General features: G+C 36.3%; 1 pseudogene; it reads left to right on the top strand.

The window, feature by feature from the left end:
* The first annotated feature begins 11,217 nt into the window (after positions 1 to 11,217).
* LOC107465346 (plasma membrane ATPase 4-like) lies at positions 11,218 to 16,068 on the top strand (annotated as a pseudogene).
* Positions 16,069 to 21,725: the final 5,657 nt, after the last annotated feature.

Below are 21,725 nucleotides of genomic sequence, written 5' to 3'. Positions count from 1 at the left end.
TAGCACCCATCTTATCAGCCATGGCTTAGAGTCCAGCTTGGTGAGAAAGTATTTGAGAGCAGCATGGTCAGTGTAGATAATGACCTTAGACCCTATTAGATAAGGCCTGAACTTGTCAATGGTGGTATAGTTTTTCTGTGCGTTATTTAGAACACGACTGCAATAATAAATGATGTGCATGAGCTTGTCATGTCTCTGCCCCAGAACTGCACCGATGGCATAGTCACTTGCATCACACATTAATTCGAATTGTAGGTCCTAGTTAGGTGCAAAAATGACGGGTGCAGTGATAAGCTTGGCTTTCAGAGTGTCAAAGGCATGCAGGCACTCTTTGCGAAAAACAAATGGAGTGTCAGTGGCTAATAAGTTGCACAGGGGCTTTGCAATTTTTGAAAAATTCTTTATGAACCTCCTGTAAAATCATGAATATCCCAGGAAATTTCTAATTGCCTTAACATTAATAGGTGGTGGTAATCGTTTAATTACTTCCACCTTAGCTTGGTTCATCTCTATCCCTTTGATTGAAATTCGATGTCCAAGAACAATTCCTTTAGTTACCATGAAGTGGCATTTTTCCTAGTTCAAAACCAGGTTTATTTCTTGGCAGCATTTCAAGACTAATCAAGGCAGGAGTCAAATGAATCTCCAAAGATAGAGAAATCGTCCATGAACACTTCAAGGAACTTCTCAACCATATCAGAAAAAATGGAGAGCCTACACCTCTGAAAGGTTGTAGGTGCATTGCATAGGCCAAATGGTATTCTTATGCAAGCAAACACTCCATATGGGCATGGGAATGCTATCTTCTCTTGATCATGAAGATCTACTGTAATTTGATTATAACCTGAATAACCATCCAGGAAGCAGTAAAATGTGTGCCCTGCTAGTCTCTCCAGCATCTGATCTATGAATGGAAAAGGAAAATGATCCTTTCTTGTGGCGTTGATAGTCAATACACATACGCCACCCTGTAACTGTTCTTGTGGGAATCAGTACATTTTTCTCATTGTGAACCACTGTCATTCCTCTTTTCTTGGGTACAACTTGGACATGGCTCACCCAGGGATTGTCTGAAATAGGATAAATAATCCCATCCTCCCACAGCTTTGTGACTTCTTTTTGCACCACTTCCTTCATAGCTGGATTCAGGCGCCTTTGTGGTTACACCACTGGTTTGGCGTCATCTTCTAGCTGGATTTTGTGCATGCATCGAGTTGAATTAATGGCCTTAAGTTCACTTCTGGTCCACCTAAGAGTTGTCTCGTGTGCCTTCAACACTCGGATTAGTGCTTCTTCTTCCTGTGGTTCTATAACAGAGCTTATAATCACAAGATAAGTGTCCCAATCTCCTAGAAATGCATATTTCAAGGATGATAGTAATGGCTTGAGCTCAAGTTTGGGAGGCTCAGCCTCCTCTTTAAGAGCTTTTAAAGTCTCCCTTGTTTCTGCTAGTGCCTCCAAGTCAGGCTTGGTATCATCAAAGATGTCATCCAGATCTTCTTCGAGTCTCTCAACTACATTAACTTCTTCCACCAGGGAGTCAATGATATCAATGCTCATGCACTCCTCTGGGGTGTTTGAATGCTGCATGGCCTTAACAATACCCAGCAGAAATTCATCCTCGTTGACTTTCAAGTTACTTCCCCTTTTAGCACGCAAATGAGGGTTCTTTCTATAGCCAGGAAGGGTCTCCCTAAAATGAGGGATGCATTCTTGTGCTCTTCCATTTCAAGCACCACAAAATCCGTGGGGAAAGCAAAGGGTCCAACCCTAACAATCATGTTTTCAACCACGCCTAACGGAAACTTGACAGACCCATCAGCAAGCTAAATGCATATGCGGATTGGCTTAACTTCTTAAGTTAAATAGAGCCTCTTTATTAATGATGCAGGCATCAGATTAATGCTTGCTCCAATGTCACATAGGGCTGTCTTTGTGCAGGCATCCCCTAGGGTGCATGGTATCACAAAGCTCCCAGGATCCTAAAATTTCTCTGGTAAGCTCTTCTAAATTACTGCACGGCATTCTTCAGTGAGGAAGACTGTCTCTACCTCTCTCTCCAATCCTTCTTATGACTTAATATGTTCTTCATGAACTTAGCAAAGGAAGGTATCTGTTCAAGAGCCTCTGCAAAAGGGATCTTTATCTCTAGTGTCTTGAGATAGCCTGTAAAGCGGGCAAACTGTTTATCCTTTTTTGCTTGCTGAAGCTTCTGGGGAAATGGCATCTTGATTTTTTACTCATCAGCCTTAGTTGATGTAGGCTGAGTGCCTACAGTGCTTAAAGAGGAGTTACTGGTTTGTTTTGAAGGGATGTTCGCAGCACTTGTACGTGTCTGATCACCCCTGCTTGGGCGTTAAACACCCTTGCTGCCCTCTTCCTAGTGTTCAACACCAGAAGTACCCCCTTCTGGGTGTTGAACACTAATGGCACTCCTCCCTGGGTGTTCAACGCCTCAGAGGTGCCTTGGACTGCAGTTAGTTCATCTTCTGTTAGCTTTTCTTCCCCTTGTTTCTTGTTGTCCTGAGGCTGAGTGTTCAGGGTCTTTCCACTCCTAAGTTGGATAGCTTGACACTCTTCTTTTATCTATTCAGATAATTGGTGTCTGGCTTAACTTAGCTGTGTCTCTATGTTCTTGTTGGAAGCTCGAGTTTCTTGCAGAGCCTTTTGCAATTCCAACAACTATTATGCAAGGGATCATAGCTGCAGAGTTAATGTGCCACTTTGTTTTGGAGGGTTAGATTCAATTGCTACTGCCTTAACCTCTCTTTTTGTCAAAGTCTCATCAGATGAGTACAGATGCTGGTTGATGGCAACTGTCTCAATGAGTTCATGAGCTTCCTCAATCGTCTTCCTCATGTGTATAGAACCACTAGCCGAGTGGTCTAGAGATATTCTAGCCACGTCTGTGAGCTTGTAATAAAAGATGTCTAGTTGCACCCATTCTAAAAACATTTCAGTGGGGCATTTCTGGAGCATCCTTTTGTACCTTTCCCAAGCATCATGAAGAGATTCATTATCCTCTTGTCTAAAGCTTTGGATGTCTAGTCTTAGCTGGGTGAACTTTTTTGGAGGAAAGTATTGATTCAAAAACTTGTTTACTAGCTGACTCCATGTTTTCAGGCTAGATTTGGGTTGGTTATCCAACCACCTCTTTGCTTGATCCTTTATTCAGTAGCAATCTATAGACATCCTGGTCCACTCCTTCAGTGCGTACTGTGTCAGCTATTTACAAAAAATTTGCAATGAACTATGTGGCTTCTTCTTGTCGAAGTCCATGATAATAACAGCTTTGCTGCACTAGAGTACTCAGTTGAGGGTTTAGCTCAAAATTGCTTGCTCTAATAGGTGATATACTGATACTTCTTCCATCGAAGTCAGGAGTGGGGGACGTATAGGATCCCAAGGTTCTTCTGAACTATTCATTCCCATTTGGGTCCATAATAAACTCTTCCTGTTCCTTTTACACACATTCAAGAAACAAGGAAATGGTAAGGTAGGTGTCTATATGTCAGAATATAGAGCACTTCCAGTGAGGTGAAGATAAAAAGAATGGAGGTAGAGGAAGAGATGGAATTTGAATGTGAGGGGAGTAAGAGAATTTGAATTTTTAGAAGAAAAAGAAAATGAAAATGAAAATTATTTTTGTTTTATTTTATTTATTAAATTGATTTTCGAAAATAACAAAGAAATTAAAAGTTAAAACAACTAATTAACTAAAAGGATTTAAAAATTAAATGTGATTTCAAAAGTAGTTTTTGAAAATAAAAGAAAGAAAAAGTCAAACAAAGATTTAAATTTAAAAGAAAGCAAAGAATTGAAATTTAAAAGTTTTGAATTTAAAAAGATGATAAGATAACTAAGTTTTTAAAATTTAAAAAGAAAGATAAGATAAAGATTAAAAAAGATTTTAGAAAAATGAGATTTAAAAATTAAAAGTTTTGGAAATCAAACTTTAAAAGATAGTAAAGATTTAAAAAGATAAGAATTTGAATTTTTAAAATTTTTAAAAGAAGATAAAATAGGAAAGATTTAAAGTAAAAAGATATGATAAATATTACAAAAGATTTGAAAAGATAAGATTTGCAATTTAAATTTTGAAAAAGATTTGGTTTTGAAATTTGAAATTTGAATTTTAAATTTTAAATTTTGAAATTGAATTTTTAAAATTTGAATTTAAAATAAGCTAAGATAGGATTTTTGAAATTTAAAGAAAGATAGGAAAAAGATAAGATAAAGATTTGAAAAATATTTGAGAAGATAAGATTTAAAATTTAGAATTTAAACTTTACTAACAACAAAACACCAAACTTAAAATTTTTAAATCAAGATGAGAAAAGATAGCAAGATTTTCAAAAATTTAAACAAAGATAAAAGGAAAATTTTTTTGAACTTTCGAATTTTAAGGAAAAAGAAAACCAACTAAGAGACACCAAACTTACAAATGTAAGATCAAATGACACTAATTTTTGAAAATTAAAGAAAAACAACTAAAAGACACCAAACTTAAAATTTTTTTAAAATCAAATAAGAAAATATCAAGAACAATTCGAACACCAAGAAAGAATAATTAAGAGGAAGTTTTCGAAAAATTAAAGGAAAGAAAAACCAAGAAACACCAAAAAGACACCAAACTTAAAGATTGACATAAGACTCAAACAAAAGAAAAATGTTTGAAAAAATTTTTAAAAAGAAAACAATAAACACAATTAAAAGAGAAAATAAACCGTAAAAAGTACGTAATCTAAGCAACAAAATAGTCCGGTAGTTTGTCAATCTAGAACAATCCCCAGCAATGGTGCCAAAAACTTGGTATGCGAAATTGAACTCCGCACAACTGAACTGGCAAGTGCACCGGGTCGTCCAGGTAATACCTCAGGTGAGTGAGGGTCGAATCCCACAGAGATTGTCGGATTGAGCAAACAATGGCTACCTTGTAATTCTTAGTCATGCGATTAGAAAAGATGATTAGTAATTAAAGCATGAACGAAATAGTAAAGAACGAAATACCAGATTGATGTGAAAATAGTGATAAAGATTCAATTAAGGCTTCAGAGATGTGTATTCTTTCCGGATTAACTTTTCTTACTATCTACTTCAATAACAAATGATTCATTCAATGGCTGCCATAAGTGACTAACTCATGTCCTCTCATCAAGTTAATCACTTCTAACCACAGCAGTCCACCATATCCAAGCAACTCATGTCCTCTTATCAAGTTGACTCATGGCTTCTCACTGTAGCCGAAGATGAAGCTCTAAGAAATCCACTCCCCTTTGCGATCCTTCTCAAAGTGCCACAAACAAGGTCGGATCTTCTGGATCAGAAAGTGCTGCTTCTATGACTCTAGCCTTACCACCACAGAAACCTCAGTAACCCACGGTCAACGAGATTTCATTTCACGTATCCAAAGTTGCCCAGGCACGCTCTTCGAATCCGCAATTCATTCTCTAGCTTTAGTTCTAATAACTACAGATTACAAAATTAAGATAGACTAGACTCTTAGTGCAAAATTCCACTTCTTGAGCCCACTTGGTGAGTGTGTGGGCTGAGGTTGGGGTGACTCCATGTGCTGGGACTCCTCTTAGGGCATTGGACACCAGGCTTGCTCCCTTTTGGGTGTCCAAACGCCAACTTGCTCCCTTTTGGGCGTTGAAACACCGGATAGGGCGTTAGATGGGCGTTCAACCCCCGTTTTGGGCCATCATTTCCAAAAATAAGTATAGACTATTATATATTTTTGGAAAGCCCTGGAAGTTAGCTTTCCAATGCCGTTGAGAGGGCATCATTTGGATCCATGTAGCTCCAGAAATTCTCACTTGAATGCACGGAAGTCAAAATCTGACAGCATCTGCAGCCCTTTCTCTGTCTCTGAATCAGGCTTTTCCAAAACTTGCCAGAATCACCCAAAAATCAAAAACATAGGAAAAACACAAAAACTCAAAGTAACATCCAAAAATTTATTTGTGCATTAAAACCTACTAAACCTTGATAAAACTTAACAAAACATAACCAAAAGCACTAAGAAAACAGTACTAATGGGTGTGTAAACAATCCGCTCATCAGCGAGATGGCAGGGTCTGGGTGTGATCCTGCCTGTGAGTTAACTGAAAACTTTATCGAGTGGCAAGTTGAGGATGGAGGATTCCCTCTCTTGTCGTGACGTAAATTGTGTGGCAACTTGAGGACGGAGGATTCCCTCTCTTGTCGTGATGTGGATATGGGAAAGGTGAAAAGGCACTCTTCTTCGTATTGTTTCTCACCACATTCTTCTCTAGTTACAAGCTAGAAAGGCATTCTCCTTTGATGTGGAAAGGCACTCTCCTTTGTATATCCTCCAGGAGAAGGTGTAAAGGTACGCTCCTCAGATGTGGAAAGGCACTCTTCTTCATTTATGATCCTCCTGGATATGTGTAACCTAGAGACAAATGGCTGGGTTCGCTACTAGATGTGTCGGGTTTGGGCGATTTAACTGACACATGAGCTCACGGCCAGTAGGACAGGTATTTATTATGCTGCATTTGTTTGCTTTGGTTGGGTGTGCATAATTATTTTGGTTTGCCTATTTGATAAATTCTGTATAACTGATAACTGTGATACTTGTTGTAACTGTTCTTTAAATATGTTTGCCTTGTATTTGCTTGTGTTTGTGATTGTCTTTCTGTTTCGAGTACTTTGGTGGTGGACTGATAATAATGATGATTTGTTTTGAAATGGGCCGGAGGCCGGGTTGAGTTTATTTGGACTGGAGGCCAAGCTGGTTTGATTTTGGACATAGGCCGTGACTGGTTAGACCAGTGATAAGGGTTGGTTAACAATTATTTATTAGTAAGCAGTAAGATGTATAGAATGTTATGATAGGTGAAAGTGAAATAAATGGTTAGAGTTAAATGGGATAGAAAGTAAGTGGTGCACGAAATTGTGATCTCTAATAATGGCATTCAACTTGATATGCGCATTTATAACTCAGCACTTTCTTCACAACCTCACACAAGTAACCAGCAAGTGCACTGGGTCTCCAAGTAATAAACCTTACGTGAGTAAGGGTCAATCCCACGGAGATTGTTGGTATGAAGCAAGCTATGGTCATCTTGTAAATCTCAGTCAGGTGGATAATAAATGGTTATGGAGTTTTCGAATAATAATAATAAATAAACAGAAAATAAAGATAGAAATACTTATGTAGATCATCGATGGGAATTTCAGATAGGCGTATGAAGATGCTGTAGTCCTTCTGAATCTCTGCTTTCCTACTGCCTTTGTCCAATCCTTCTTACTCCTTTCCATGGCAAGCTGTATGTAGGGCATCACTGTTGTCAATGGCTACATCCCATCCTCCCAGTGAAAAAGGTCCAAATGCTCTATCACGGCACGACTAATTATCTGTCAGTTCTCAATCATGTTGGAATAGAATCGCTTGATTCTTTTGCGTTTGTCATCACGCCCAACAATCGCGAGTTTGAAGCTCGTCACAGTCATTCAATCCCGGAATCCTACTCGGAATACCACAGACAAGGTTTAGACTTTCCGGATTCTTATGAATGCCGCCATCAATTCTAGCTTATACCACGAAGACTCTGATCTCACAGAATGGAAGGCTCGGTTGTCAGGCGAGGGCAACCATGCGTCATGCATTAGGAATCCAAGAGATACACACTCTAGCTTTCGCTTGTAGAAAGGAAGTGGTTGTCAGGCACGCGTTCATAGGGACGGATGATGATGGGTGTCACGGATCATCACATTCATCAGATTAAAGTACGAGTAGTATCTTAGAATAGAAATAAGATTGAATTTGAATAAAAGATAGTAGTAATTGCATTAAAATTTGAGGTACAGCAGAGCTTCACACCCTTAATCTATGGTGTGTAGAAACTCCACCGTTGAAAATACATAAGTGATGAAGGTTCAGGCATGCCCGAATGGCCAGCCCCCAAAACGTGATCACATGATCAAAATTACAATCCCAGATGTCTAATACAATAGTAAAATGTCCTATTTATACTAGACTAGCTACTAGGGTTTACAAAAGTAAGTAATTGATGCAGAAATCCACTTCCGGGGCCCACTTGGTGTGTGCTTGGGCTGAGCTTGAACTTTACACGTGCAGAGGCTTCTCTTGGAGTTGAACGCCAAGTTGTAACGTGTTTTTGGCGTTCAACTCTGATTTGTGACGTGTTTTTTGCGTTTGACTCCAGAATGCAGCGTAGAACTGGCGTTGAGCGCCAGTTTGCATCGTCTGATCCCGAATAAAGTATGGACTATTATATATTGCGGGAAAGCTCTGGATGTTTACTTTCCAACGCCATTGAGAGCGCACTATTTGGAGTTCTGAAGCTCCAGAAAATCCATTTCGAGTGCAGGGAGGTCAAAATCTAATAGCATCAGCAGTCCTTTGTCAGCCTCCTTATCAGAGTTTTGCTCAAGTCCCTCAATTTCAGCCAGAAATTACCTGATATCACAGAAAAACACACAAACTCATAGTAAAGTCCACGAATGTGAATTTATCATAAAACTAATGAAAACATCCCTAAAAGTAGCTAGATTATACTAAAAACTATCTAAAAACAATGCCAAAAAGCGTATAAATTATCCGCTCATCAGTAAGCTGCAGGGTTAGAGTTATATTGTGACTTGGGTACCTTAGAGAGTTTTGCCAAATTTATGGTTTAGTTTATTCCTTTAAGTTTATATCTGAGTGTCGAAGTTCTAGGATTATCTCTGGCTTTTCCAGGACATTATTTATTATATATGTGGGCACCTTAACCATACTGAGAACCCCCAGTTCTCATCCCATACAATATTGTCATTTTTTAGATGCAGGTCAAGAGGCACCTCGGTAAGTGTTTGGACTTCATTTTGCAAGCGAAGTATTATATCTTGGGACTCTGTATTTTGACATTATATGTTTATTATTCTGTATTTAAATTCTCGTCTATATATTTAACTTTATTTTGTCCCTCTTAATGGTCGATGTGGAGAAATAGGTTGTTGTTTTATCTATTTTGGGATATTTTAGATTATGTATATTTATGTAAATATTCTCTGGCCAACCTTGACTTCGCAGGTTGAGCCTGGAGCTTGAACATTTTGTATCTTTTGACACTCCCTTTTTATTATTCATATATATATATATTTAATTTTAGAGGTCATAATACCTTGCCACCTTAGCATAACACTTTGTGTGATAGGGTGTTACACTCTCTCAGTGGCATATTGCTTCCCTAGCCTTGTCTCTGCTGTATGCTCCCCTACCTTGTGTTGTCGTTTCATTGCCTCCTGCCTTGCATTTTCATGCTATCGTCGTCCTGCCTTGCATTGTCTCCTCCCTTTAGTATGGGTCGCTGCTCACCTCTTCTATCTTAATTTGGTTTTGCTTTTGTTTTGAATTTGAATTGGTTGTTACTGGATTTTTTTATTTTTATTATTTTTTAATTTGAGAATCGCAAGCTGAGATGCTTCATTTGTGGAAAATTGATTGTGTTGTTTTTCTTCTATTTGTTATTTCCATAAATTTTATTTGGATTCATTATAACATTTTTTATCTATTGCAACATATATTCAAAACAACATTTAAAAAATATTGTCTAAAATATATATAAACAATACTTTATACTAGTGACAAAAAAAATAGAACTATAACAATATATTTTTAATCAACACACTATATGTGATGCTTTTGATAAATTAAAAGACACTTATTATGTATTGCTCCATCAAATATACAGAAGCAACTATTATAAAGCTAATAACTTACTTTTTATAAGAGTTTCTTTAAATTTATTTAAACTTTATTTTCTAAGTATTGTCTAAAATTTTAATGACTCTTCCAAAAAATAAATCTTATCTTTAATACATATTTTAACTTTGATTTTCAGTTTCTATCAATTTTGAAATAAAACAAATTCAACTTAATAACGAAAAACAGAACAATAAAACACAAAGTTAAAATTAGTAGAAAAGACCAACAAAGAGGATTAAGGTTCTTTATTGCGCGAGAAAAAGTGCGGAGAAGAAGAAAGAGAAGAGAGAAGGAAAAAATGAGCACGATGAGGAGAGAGAGATAGAGAGTGACGAATAGAAAAAAAATAAAGGGAGAACTGCCATCAAAGAAGGAAGAAGAGAAACAAGGAGAAGAAGATGACGGAGAGAGAAGTTGCCATCACCACTTTCTTCACCTCCAGCACCGTCTCTGCCTTGCACTGGTGTTATTGTTTCTAACTTGCATTGCCAGATCTGCCACTCCTGTAATCCCTCTTCTCTGCTCGCCGTCGTTGTGTTCCTCATTGCTCGAGCTCGTGCCTTGTTCTACTCTGCTACGTTATGTTCTTCCGCTCACACCATTCTAAAACCTCTGCTTTGCTCCGCATTCTGAAACCTTTTCTCTACTCCGCCGTGGTGTCGTGCTCTATCCTCTCAGGCAAATCGACAACTCTTTACCGTTCATCTCTTTCTCTCAAGCCTCTTGCCTCAGCCTTGGTCCTCAAGCATCTCTTCCTCCATCATCATCGTTGAAGGCTTGTAGATTGATTTTACATACTACTTGATTAATTTGGTTGAATTGTTGAATTAACAACAATAGTTCCAGTATACGTCTCTCTCTCTCTCTCGCTCTCTCTCCACACATATCTCTTTTAGTTTAATCGATTGAAGAAGCTCACATAATCATTTTCCTTTTTTCATTGTTTTTGTAGTTTTGAGTTCGATGATGTCGAAAGACAAAAACTCTACCTATTTGTCGTTCACCATCAAATACCTCTTAGGTTTGATTTAAATTATTGTTTCTTTTTTGAGTAGTCATAATTTAGCAATGTGATTTTAGTATTGCATTCTTAGGTTTGTGTTTTGTTGTTCTATTTTGTGTTTGGGAGTGCTTAGTTGCCAATATTTGAACACACACTACAACAGAAGCGGAGGATAGCGACAGATTATTAGTGTCTATTTTGATAGCCACCACTATATGCCAATTTAACGTTGATTCAGGCTGCGATTTTGAGAAGAGCAATGGTATAATTTGATTTTGCAGTGATTTTATAAAACCCGCCGCTAACCTGACTCTTTTAATCCATCAAGGGTTCAGTCTCAACTTGCCCTCTTTCTGTTTCATTCTATGTTTCACTCTCCCTATATTTGCTCATTCCTCGACCTTTCTCACCGTCATCCCTGGTTGTTATCTACTCCGACCTTTATCCCAAACTTTTATCGGTGCTGCTTCTACCGATGTCGAGTTCCTCTATTTCGTCTCTTCTTCCGGATCTGCTCGCCATCTCGTTCTATGTGTGCGTTGTTCAAATCTGCTATAGATGCGTGAGCATCCTACTTCTGTCATCGCCTCCAGTCCATGTCATCGCTAACCTTTCACTGTCACCATCCATCACTGGTTCTGCTCCTTTTTCCTTTCTTTGTTTGTTTGGGTATTTGCTTTCTTATTTTGTCTTCTTTTTTTTCCTAGGTCATTGAATTGATTTTTTCACATTGCTAGAGTACAAAAACAAGACAAATTCTTGAAATTTGTCTAATTATACTAGCTAATTATGTTTGTTACAAGCCCAATTTCTATTTTAGCTAAGGTTCTCAAAACCAAATAAATGTTGTGGTGAAAGCTATCAAAATCGGGTGAATGTGATCTTGTTGTTTGAACCTATATATGAATCAACAAAGGTATGTCTTCTAATTTGCCTTTTAATCCCTACAATAATGGTTGCCTAGTGTTATCAATTCACTTCATTTTGGGATTTTTATTTTGTACTCTTTATTTTTCTCCAAAATTGCTATATTTTATTATAGGAAATCAAGCATGTGTTTCTTTACAAAGACTTGTTTATCTTACTTCTTTAAATAGATAAAATTAAACATGAGGGATTTGAAGAGGAATTGTTATGGTTTTGGTTCACAATAATGATATGAGCACTACGAAAGCTTGCTAATTATTATGCTTGTAATAGCGTACTTACACTTGCTACTTATCTTGTTATTATATGCTAAATGGTTGCAACCTTATTAAGAATTAGATGTGTAACACCCTTACTATCAGAATGTCATGTTTCTCGCTACGCAACTCTGATAGCAAGAATATTACATCGACTTACATATATTTAATAATAAAATATGAGCCTTTAACATGAAGCCATATCACTGTTTTCTTTAAAAAACCGAAAATACTTTTTATTTCAATCAATCATGCATATATAACCCAGTTCAAATACAAAACTTCTTATATAAGTAACTTACAAATATACATACATACATATCATTACAACTCCTATCCCTCTTATAAATATAATAATAAAGGTGAAGAAAAACTATAATTGTATATATAATAACATAGAATACAATTAGATGATAAAAAAAAACTCCTTATAACTTTTCATCCGTCCTGAAAAGAAAAATCTGTAGGGGGTGAGAACATCGTCCTCGCTGGTTCTCAGTAGAGGGTTTTTAAGAATTGTTATAAGAGGATATTTAAAAGAAAACTATTTTTTGATTTCAATGATCATCGCTCGTCTTATGAATCTTTTTAAAAACTAACTGTTAATCATCCAAAAACCCAAACCTTTTTGAAAACCATTAGTTAATAACCCAAAATCCGAATTCATATTTTGAATTTACAAAAACTTCAATTATCCATTCCTCAAAATTATCCATTGCATGGAGATACATTATCAAATTATAAGCCGCTTTTAAATTTCTTCAAATAATTGTTGAAAATTTTCCAATTTCCATATAGTTTTTGATGGGTTAGTATTTGGGCAGATCGGGCTTCTCGAGCATATACTTACTTTGTATCTCGTGCTTAAGTCTTTGTAAATTTCTATTGTGGGGAGTATCTATATTGATATAAATTCTGCAATTGATATAGTTAAAGAGTAGTTACAGTTTTATATTAGTTAGTTAATCTTTATCCTATTTTATCTTGTTTTTTGTAAGGTAAGTATGTGATGTATCTATATATATCATCGCTGTTACTCATACTAATAAGAACGTTAATAATACACTTCCTCTCATCCAATCTAGCTTAGTCTCATCTTCTCTACTCACTAATTCTCTATTTTCATATCATCTCAGCAATTTTCCAAAGGATGAAGAACTATACCGTTAGTTTTCTTTCATATAGAATTTAATCACTTCATTCTACTTTTTTGATATTTTAGTGTTCTAACATTGCAAAATTTTTCATTTTTGCTTATGGCAGATATATGTAGAAACTAATTAAATAGTTCATATAATTTTATTTGATCTACTTATTTTGTAGTTTGATTTCATGTTTAGTGCATTGATTTGGAAGTTTGATTTTGAACCCTTTATGGTGTTGATCATGGTCATACTAAATGATGGTAAGATAATATTGTGCAGAATGACCTTCATATAGTTTGCCAAGACTGTTGTGTGATTTTTCAACTTAATTTTCCTTCACCATCATCCCTTTAGGTACCATTATGAGAATATCCAAGGATAGAGTGAAACCACCCCCAACAACCTGATAGCTGGAAATTAAGGGAGATATTAGCTACTGGTATTGTGCTTGGAAGTTACCTGGCTCTAATGATAGTAGTATTTTTTTGGCTTATGAAGGGCACTGACTTCTTCTTGATAATCAATTTAATTTCACATTTCATTTAGTATATTTGGTTGTAGATAGAAACTGGTAGGGATGAGCTCCATTATAAAATTATAGATTAGATTCATTTATGAAAGTTCACATGTTATCACCTACTAGTGGAAATTGTGACAGTTATGAACACTAACTTTCTGTTGTTGCAAGACAAGTTTGGTGTAAGTTCTCTGAGACATAGCCTTCCAGAAATGATGGCAGCCCTTTATCTACAAGTCAGAATTATTAGTCGGGCACTAATTTTTGTCACTAGGTCTTGCAGTTGGTCCTACGTTGAAAGACCTGGTCTTTTTCTACTGGGTTCTTCCATGATTGCTCAGCTGGTAATCTTAATTCTCTTTGTTCTTCTCTCAGTAACCTAATATGTAAAGATATGTGTTGACTTAGTTTTCTTCTATTGTAACTGAAAAACTTTCTGTAATTGGCAGGTGGCAACTGCTCTTGCAGTATATGCTAACTAGAGCTTTGCAAGAATCAAGGGAATAGAATGGGATTGGGCTGGTGTAATCTGGCTCTACAGTCTAGTGACCTATGTGCCTCTTGATTTGCTTAAATTTGCAATCCGCTATGCTCTTAGTGGCAAGGCCTGGGATAATCTTTTGGATAACAGGGTTAGTTTAGTTCCTTTTTTGTGATTATATATCTATCTATTATTTATTTAGTATTTTTTATGTTAATATCTCAACTTTAATAAATACGATGTAAAGAAAATAGGTTATAGTAAAGAGAAATAGTATAAACCATTTATGTAGTTAATCAGCTTTTTTAAGCTCTTGTATGAAATTGTAGCAGTTGAAAACCGTGGCATTTTAAAAAAAAAACCGCAATTTTTTTTAAAATCCACTAACGAAAATAGCGGCGGTCTGCAACCGCTGCAAAATTAATTATCTAATTTGCTGCGGTTGTGCCAGTGGTTCATTAGAACCGTCACAAAACCAAATCTCCACGCTCTAAACCCCAAAAAAAACCACTACTATTTCCCGGTTACCTTATAGTGATAGGCATCTTATGTCTATGTGTTTTCCTCTGAAGATTATCGAAGAAGTGTTACTAATGGTGAGCTTAAAAAAAAGACGAATGATGAAAAAAAATATTACAAGGTGCTGCACTTGCTCTATTTTGTTTATTTTTAAGAACATTGTCTTACTCCTCTACAAAATCAGTGGTTTGAGTTATGTTCAGTTTATTTATCAATAAAAAGTTTGGAAATATTGGTAGTGCACTAATTATATATAACTAATTCACATGAATTAATTTTTATGGTAGAATTTATTTCCGTCAGTTCTTCACAATGTACATTCATGTATGGCTTTTTACTAAGCTAATGAAAAGCTTTCTTTTAGTTTAATCAAAATGTATTCTTTTTTCATTTATTTATGTATTTTTTTTCACATTGTGTCAAAATATGAAAGATTCGGCACATTGTTATGGTTATTGAACTTTTGTGTTGGACCATAGTAGCAATCAAACTTTGAAGCTTGTGACTGACTTTGCCCATCACCACCGCAAACAAAAATACTTACTTGTCTGATCTGGTGTTCATGTAAGAGAAGGCATTGCCATATACATTTACAAACTTTCAACATTTTAGTATTCTTACTTATTTGGTAAATTGAACTTTTACTCTTGGTTGACTTGCAATGTTCCCTTAGTAATTGTTGTATGAGTCCTATTATATAAGTATAGGTTAAATTACACAGTTGGTCCCTACACTTTCAGTGAAATTACAAATTGGTCCCCACACTTTAAAAGTTTGTAATTGGATCCCTAAAGAAAATTAAAATTTGTAATTTAGTCTCTGCCATTCAAAAAGTGTTTGATTTAACAGAATATTCTCAACATAATCTCTATTTTAACAGAATCTTCTCAGCATATGCTGAGAATATTTTGTCAAATCAACACTTTTTGAATGGTAAGGACTAAATTATAAATTTTAATTTTTTTTAGGGACCCAATTACAAACTTTTAAAGTGTAGGTACCAATTTGCAATTTCACTGAAAGTGTAGGGACCAACTGTGTAATTTAACCATGAGTATATTGCTTTTGTTGTCTACAACTTCTTGTTGGGCTCTTTTCTCTCTTTTGTGAGGCCTAAGCCCAATTTTTTGGGTGTCTCTTTTGCACTCATTGAGTTACAATCCTAATCAGATTTTGGGGTCATTGTGAGGTAGAGAGTGTAGCCATCAAAGTGAGAGAGAAGAGGGAAAACAGAATTCTCATTTTTATGCAAAGTAGCAAATTTCAAATAGAAGTTTCTCATTTTGTTCACCGTTGGATCGGCTTGAAATTTAAACTGTGTGTTTCTATCATCTAGTTCTTCATTCTGGATGGTGAAGTTGTTGATTGGAAGTCTGCAGTGGGAAAAATTGGCTTCGAAAGGGAGAAAATAGGTTTTCCAATTTTACACAAAGCAGCATTCTTTGAACAGCAGTTTCTCATTCTTTCGCTGTTGGATTGACCTAAAATTTTGATTGTTGATTCTTCACATCTTGTTATTTATTCTGAAAGGCAGAGATTTTAATTAATGGTCTTCAGAGAAAGAAATAAGCTTCGAACAACAACTTTATTTTTTGGGTATTCTTCATCTTCTTGCTTCGCATTTGTAAGCTTTGGTGCTTTGATATTTTGGCTGGTTATATGCATATTTTTGTGCTTTGTTTGAGACTCTCTTGTACCTCATTTGATTGTAGTGGAGCTATTTTATTGGTCTGGATTACTCATAGTTTTTACCTCTCACATTGAGAATGTTTTCCACATTAAAATTTTGATGTGCTCTTGTGATTGCTTTACTTGCTATATTTTCTTGTTCATAGTTGCTGCCATATTGTGTTGTGAGTACTTCCATATTGTTCTTGTATTGAATATTTGTGTTGTTTCCACTGCTGGGCTCTTTCATACTAGCATCAGAGCTTGTTGGTATTTTTTTCGGCTTGTGATTTTGTGAACAATGGAAGCTAATACTAATACTAGTAGGATGATTATTCTTAATTGTCCTAATTATGATTTGTGGAAGTCAAAGATGAAAGACTTGCTTTATGTCAAGAATTTTCATCAATCAGTTTTTGGTACAGAGAAGCCTAATGATAAATTTGATGACGATTGGACTTTGTTGCATAGACAAGTTTGTGGATATATTAGGCAGTGGGTTGACGATAATGTGTTGAGAGACACATTCTCGGACCTTTTGGATTAAGCTTGAACAGTTGTATGCTCAAAAAACTGGGAACAACAAGATGTTTTTGATCAAGCAGTTGTTGGCTTTGAAATATACAGATGGGACATTAATGACCGATCACTTGAATAACTTCTAAGGAATTATGAATCAGTTATCTCCCATGGATATCAAGTTTGATGAAGAGGTTCAAGGATTGTTACTTCTTGGCTCCTTACCAGACTCGTGGGAAATTCTCAAAATGTCATTGACCAATTCTGCTCCTGATGGTGTAATCTCTATGGATCTTGCCAAGAACAGTATTTTGAATGAAGAAATGAGAAGAAAGTCACAAGGTACATCAACTACACATTCAGATGTTCTTGTTTTTGAGTCTAGAGGGAGAAACAAAAGTCGAGGTCCTAAAAGTAGAGATCAAAGCAGAAGCAAGTCTCGAGAAAAGTATAAAAATATTAAGTGTCATCATTATGGTCAAAAGGGACATGTGAAAAAATTTTGTTGGTAGATAAAGAAGGAGAAATCCAAGGCAAGTAAAGACAATAGCACAAATAAAGATGGTAGTAGCAATGAAGACATGGTTAATGTAACTCATGATGATTTTTTCTTGTTGAGGAGTTTGAATTTGTTAACCTAGTTAATAATATCACTAGTTGGGTGATTAATAGCGGTGCTTTTATTCATGTTACATCTAGGAGGGATTTGTTTATATCTTATACTCCTGGTGATTTTGGTGATGTGAAAATGGTTCATCAAGGTGTTGCAAAATGTGCCGGTGTTAGACGGGTTTACTTAGAAACCTCCAACGGTACCAAGTTGACTTTGAAGCGTGTGAAGCATATTCCAGATATTTGGTTGAACTTACTTTCTATTGGTAAGTTGTGTGATGAAGACATGGATAGTTCATTCTCTCGTGATAGTTGGAAGCTCACCAAGGGTTCTATGGTTGTTGCTAGAGGTACTCGACACTCTACTCTTTATTTAACTCAAGAAAAGATTGTGAAAGATGTTGTTAATGTTGCTGAATATGTTGATGAAACTGATTTATAGCATAAAAGATTATGTCATATGAGTGAGAAAGACATGAATATGTTATCCAAGAGAAATCTTTAATCTGGTTGCAATGTTGCTTTGCAAAAGTGCAATCATTGCTTTGCTGGAAAATAAAACAGAGTTTCTTTCAAGAGCAATCCACCTTTAAGGAAGCTAGAGATACTTGACGTGGTGCATTCTGATATATGTGGGCCGATGAAGACAAGAACACTTGGAGGGTCTATCTATTTTGTAACCTTTATTAATGACCATTCTAGAAAATTATGGGTTTACACCATGAAGATCAAAGATCAAGTTTTGAATGTGTTCAAGTAATTTCAAGTTTCTGTTAAAAGAGAAACTGGGAAGAAGTTGAAATGCATTCATACTAACAATGGTAGTGAGTACTCAGGTCCATTTGATTCTTATTGTAAAGATCATGGTATAAAACATCAGAACACTCCTCCGAAGACTCCTCAGTTGAATGGCTTGGCTTAAAGGATGAACAAAAAATTGGTTGAAAGAGTTAGATGCTTATTGTCAAAGTCTGGATTGGCAAAATCCTTTTGGGGTGGAGCTTTGAGCACTATTGTTCATGTTTTGAATCGGACACCATGTGTTCCCTTGCAATTTAAAGTTCCAGAGAAGGTATGGTCAGGTAAAGATGTTTCTTATGATCATTTAAGAGTCTTTGGATGTAAAGCCTTTGTTCATATTCCTAAAGATGAGAGATCCAAGCTTGATGTAAAGACTAGGCAGTGTATTTTTATTGGCTATAGCATGGATGAGTTTGGTTACAGGTTTATGATCCTGTTACTAAGAAGGTTATTCAGAGTAGAGATGTTGTCTTTCTTGAAGATCAAACATTGAAGGATGTTGATAATGCGGAGAAGCCAATGGTTCAACCTAGCGATGCTTTTTTCTGACTTGGATATTACTCCCTCTATGCCTATGGTAGAAGATGGTAGAATTGAAACTCAAAATAATGAGCATGATATAGGTGCAGGTGAAGATGAAACAATTGATCCGCTACTTGATTAAGTTGGTGATGATGATCAAGCTGAACAACCACCTTTAGAAATTCCTACAAATGCACTCAGAAGGTCTACAAGAGAGAGGAAGCCTTCGTCAAGGTATTCTCCGCATGAGCTTGTTTTGTTGACTAATGGGGGAGAACCAAAATTTTTCGAAGAGGCTATTGAAGATGAAAGCAAAGCTCAATGGCTTGAAGCCATGCAAAAAGAAATAAAGTCCTTGCTTGAGAATGATACATATGAGTTGATGGTGCACGAAATCACAATCACACTGGGTCGTCCAAGTAATACCTTACGTGAGTAAGGGTCGATCCCACGGAGATTGTCGGCTTGAAGCAAGCTATGGTTATCTTGTAACTCTTAGTCAGGATATCAATAATTCTCAGATTTAGTTGTAAAAAGTAAAAGAACATGAAATAAATACTTGTTTTGAAGTAATGGAAAATAGGTTGAGGTTTTGGAGATGCTCTATCTTTTGAATCTCTGCTTTCCTACTATCTTCTTCTTCAAGCACGCAAGGATCCTTCCATGGCAAGCTGTATGTTGGGTTTCACCGTTGTCAATGGCTACCTCCCATCCTCTCAGTGAAAAATGTTCAATGCGCTCTGTCACAGTACGGCTATTCATCTGTCGGTTCTCGATCATGTCGGAATAGAATCCAGTGATTCTTTTGCGTCTGTCACAACGCCCCACAATTGCGAGTTTGAAGCTCGTCACAGTCATTCAATCCCTGAATCCTACTCAGAATACCACAGACAAGGTTTAGACCTTCCGGATTCTCAAGAATGGCCGCCAAATGATTATAGCTTATACCACGAAGATTCTGATTATGGAATCCAAGAGATATCCACTCAATCTAAGGTAGAACGGAGGTGGTTGTCAGGCACACGTTCATAGGTAAGAATGATGATGAGTTTCACGGCTCATCAGATTCTTCAAGTTGAGGAACAAGTGATATCTTGTAATAGAAGCAAGCGTGATTGAATGAAAAACAGTAGTAATTGCATTAATCCATCAAGACACAGCAGAGCTCCTCACCCCCAACCATGGGGTTTAGAGACTCATGCCGTAGAAGGTACAATATGAAACGTGTATTGTGTCATGAGGTACAGATACAATAGCAAAAAGTCCTATTTTTGGTGAACTAGTGACCTAGGGTTTACAAGAGTGAGTAAATGACGTAAAAATCCACTTCTGGAGTCCACTTGGTGTGTGCTTGGGCTGAGCATCGAAACTTTCATGTGTAGAGACTTTTCCTGGAGTTAAACGCCAGCTTTTGTGCCAATTTGGGCGTTTAACTCCAACTTTTGTGCCAGTTCCGGCGTTAAACGCTGGGAATTCTGAAGCTGATTTGAAACGCCAGTTTGGGCCATCAATTCTTGGGCAAAGTATGAACTATTATATATTGCTGGAAAGCCCAAGATTTCTACTTTCCCACACAATTGAGAACGCCGGAAAATACCTGAAATCACAAAAAACACACAAAATCATAGTAAAGTCCAGAAAAGTGAATTTTAAATAAAAACTAATAAAAATATAATAAAAACTAATTAAAACATACTAAAAACATACTAAAAACAATGCCAAAAAGCGTATAAATTATCCGCTCATCACAACACCAAACTTAAATTGTTGCTTGTCCCTAAGCAACTAAAAATCAAATAGGATAAAAAGAAGAGAATATACTATAGACTCCAAAATATTAATGAAACTTAGCTCCAATTAGATGAGCGGGACTAGTAGCTTTTTGCCTCTGAACAGTTTTGGCATCTCACTTTATCCTTTGGAGTTCAGAATGATTGGCTTCTGTAGGAACCCAGAATCCAGATAATGTTATTGATTCTCCTAGTTAAGTATGTTGATTCTTGAACATAGCTACTTCGTGAGTCTTGGCCGTGGCCCAAAGCACTCTGTTTTTCAGTATTTTCACTGGATACATATATGCCACAAACATATAAATGGGTGAACCTTTTCAGATTGTGACTCAGCTTTTCTAGAGTCCCCAATTAGAGGTGTCCAGGGTTCTCAAGTGCACTCTTTTTGCCTTGGATCACGACTTTAACCGCTCAGTCTCAAGTTTTCACTTGACACCTTCATGCCACAAGCACATGGTTAGGGACAGCTTGGTTTAACCGCTTAGGCCAGGATGTTATTCCTGTAGGCCCTCCTATCCACTGATGCTCAAAGCCTTGGATCCTTTTTATTTTTACCCTTGCCTTTTGGTTTAAAAGGCTATTGGCTTTTCCTGCTTGCTTTTTTTTTGTATCACTGTTTTTTCTTGCTTCAAGAATGAATTTGATAATTTTTCAGATCCTCAATAACAGTTCTCCTTTTCCATCATTCTTTCAAGAGCCAACAATTTTAACATTCTTAAAACAACAAATTCAAAAGACATATGCACTATTCAAGCATTCATTCAGAAAACAAAAAGTATTGTCACCACATCAAACTAATTCAACTAGTTTCAAAGATGAATTTGAAATCATGTACTTCTTGTTCTTTTGTGATTAAAGCATTTTTCATTTTAAGAGAGGTGATGGATTCATAGGACATTTATAGCTTTAAGTCATGAACTTTAAATTTTATTAATCATGGAATAAGAACAAGACTCAAAGATAATTATAAGAGAAGACTAATAATAAAAAAAAAGAAAATTGAAAACAAAAATTTAAATGACTCTAAAATTGATTCCTAATGATAGAGGTTATCACAGAGTTAGGACTCAACAACCTTGATTTTGAGAAGTGGATGCTCCTTCAACTTGTGGGGTGTTTGACCGTTCAAGGGATAGCTTCTGGCGCTTCAGCTCCTGTAGCTCACGCCCCTGCTTCTCTTGTTCCTTCAGCAGTTTGCAGAGCATACAATTTTGATTCTGCTGTT

The sequence above is a fragment of the Arachis duranensis genome, chromosome 9 (genome assembly GCF_000817695.3).
Source record: "Arachis duranensis cultivar V14167 chromosome 9, aradu.V14167.gnm2.J7QH, whole genome shotgun sequence".
Classification (NCBI taxonomy): domain Eukaryota; kingdom Viridiplantae; phylum Streptophyta; class Magnoliopsida; order Fabales; family Fabaceae; genus Arachis; species Arachis duranensis.
This window is presented reverse-complemented; position numbering and strand designations above follow the sequence as displayed.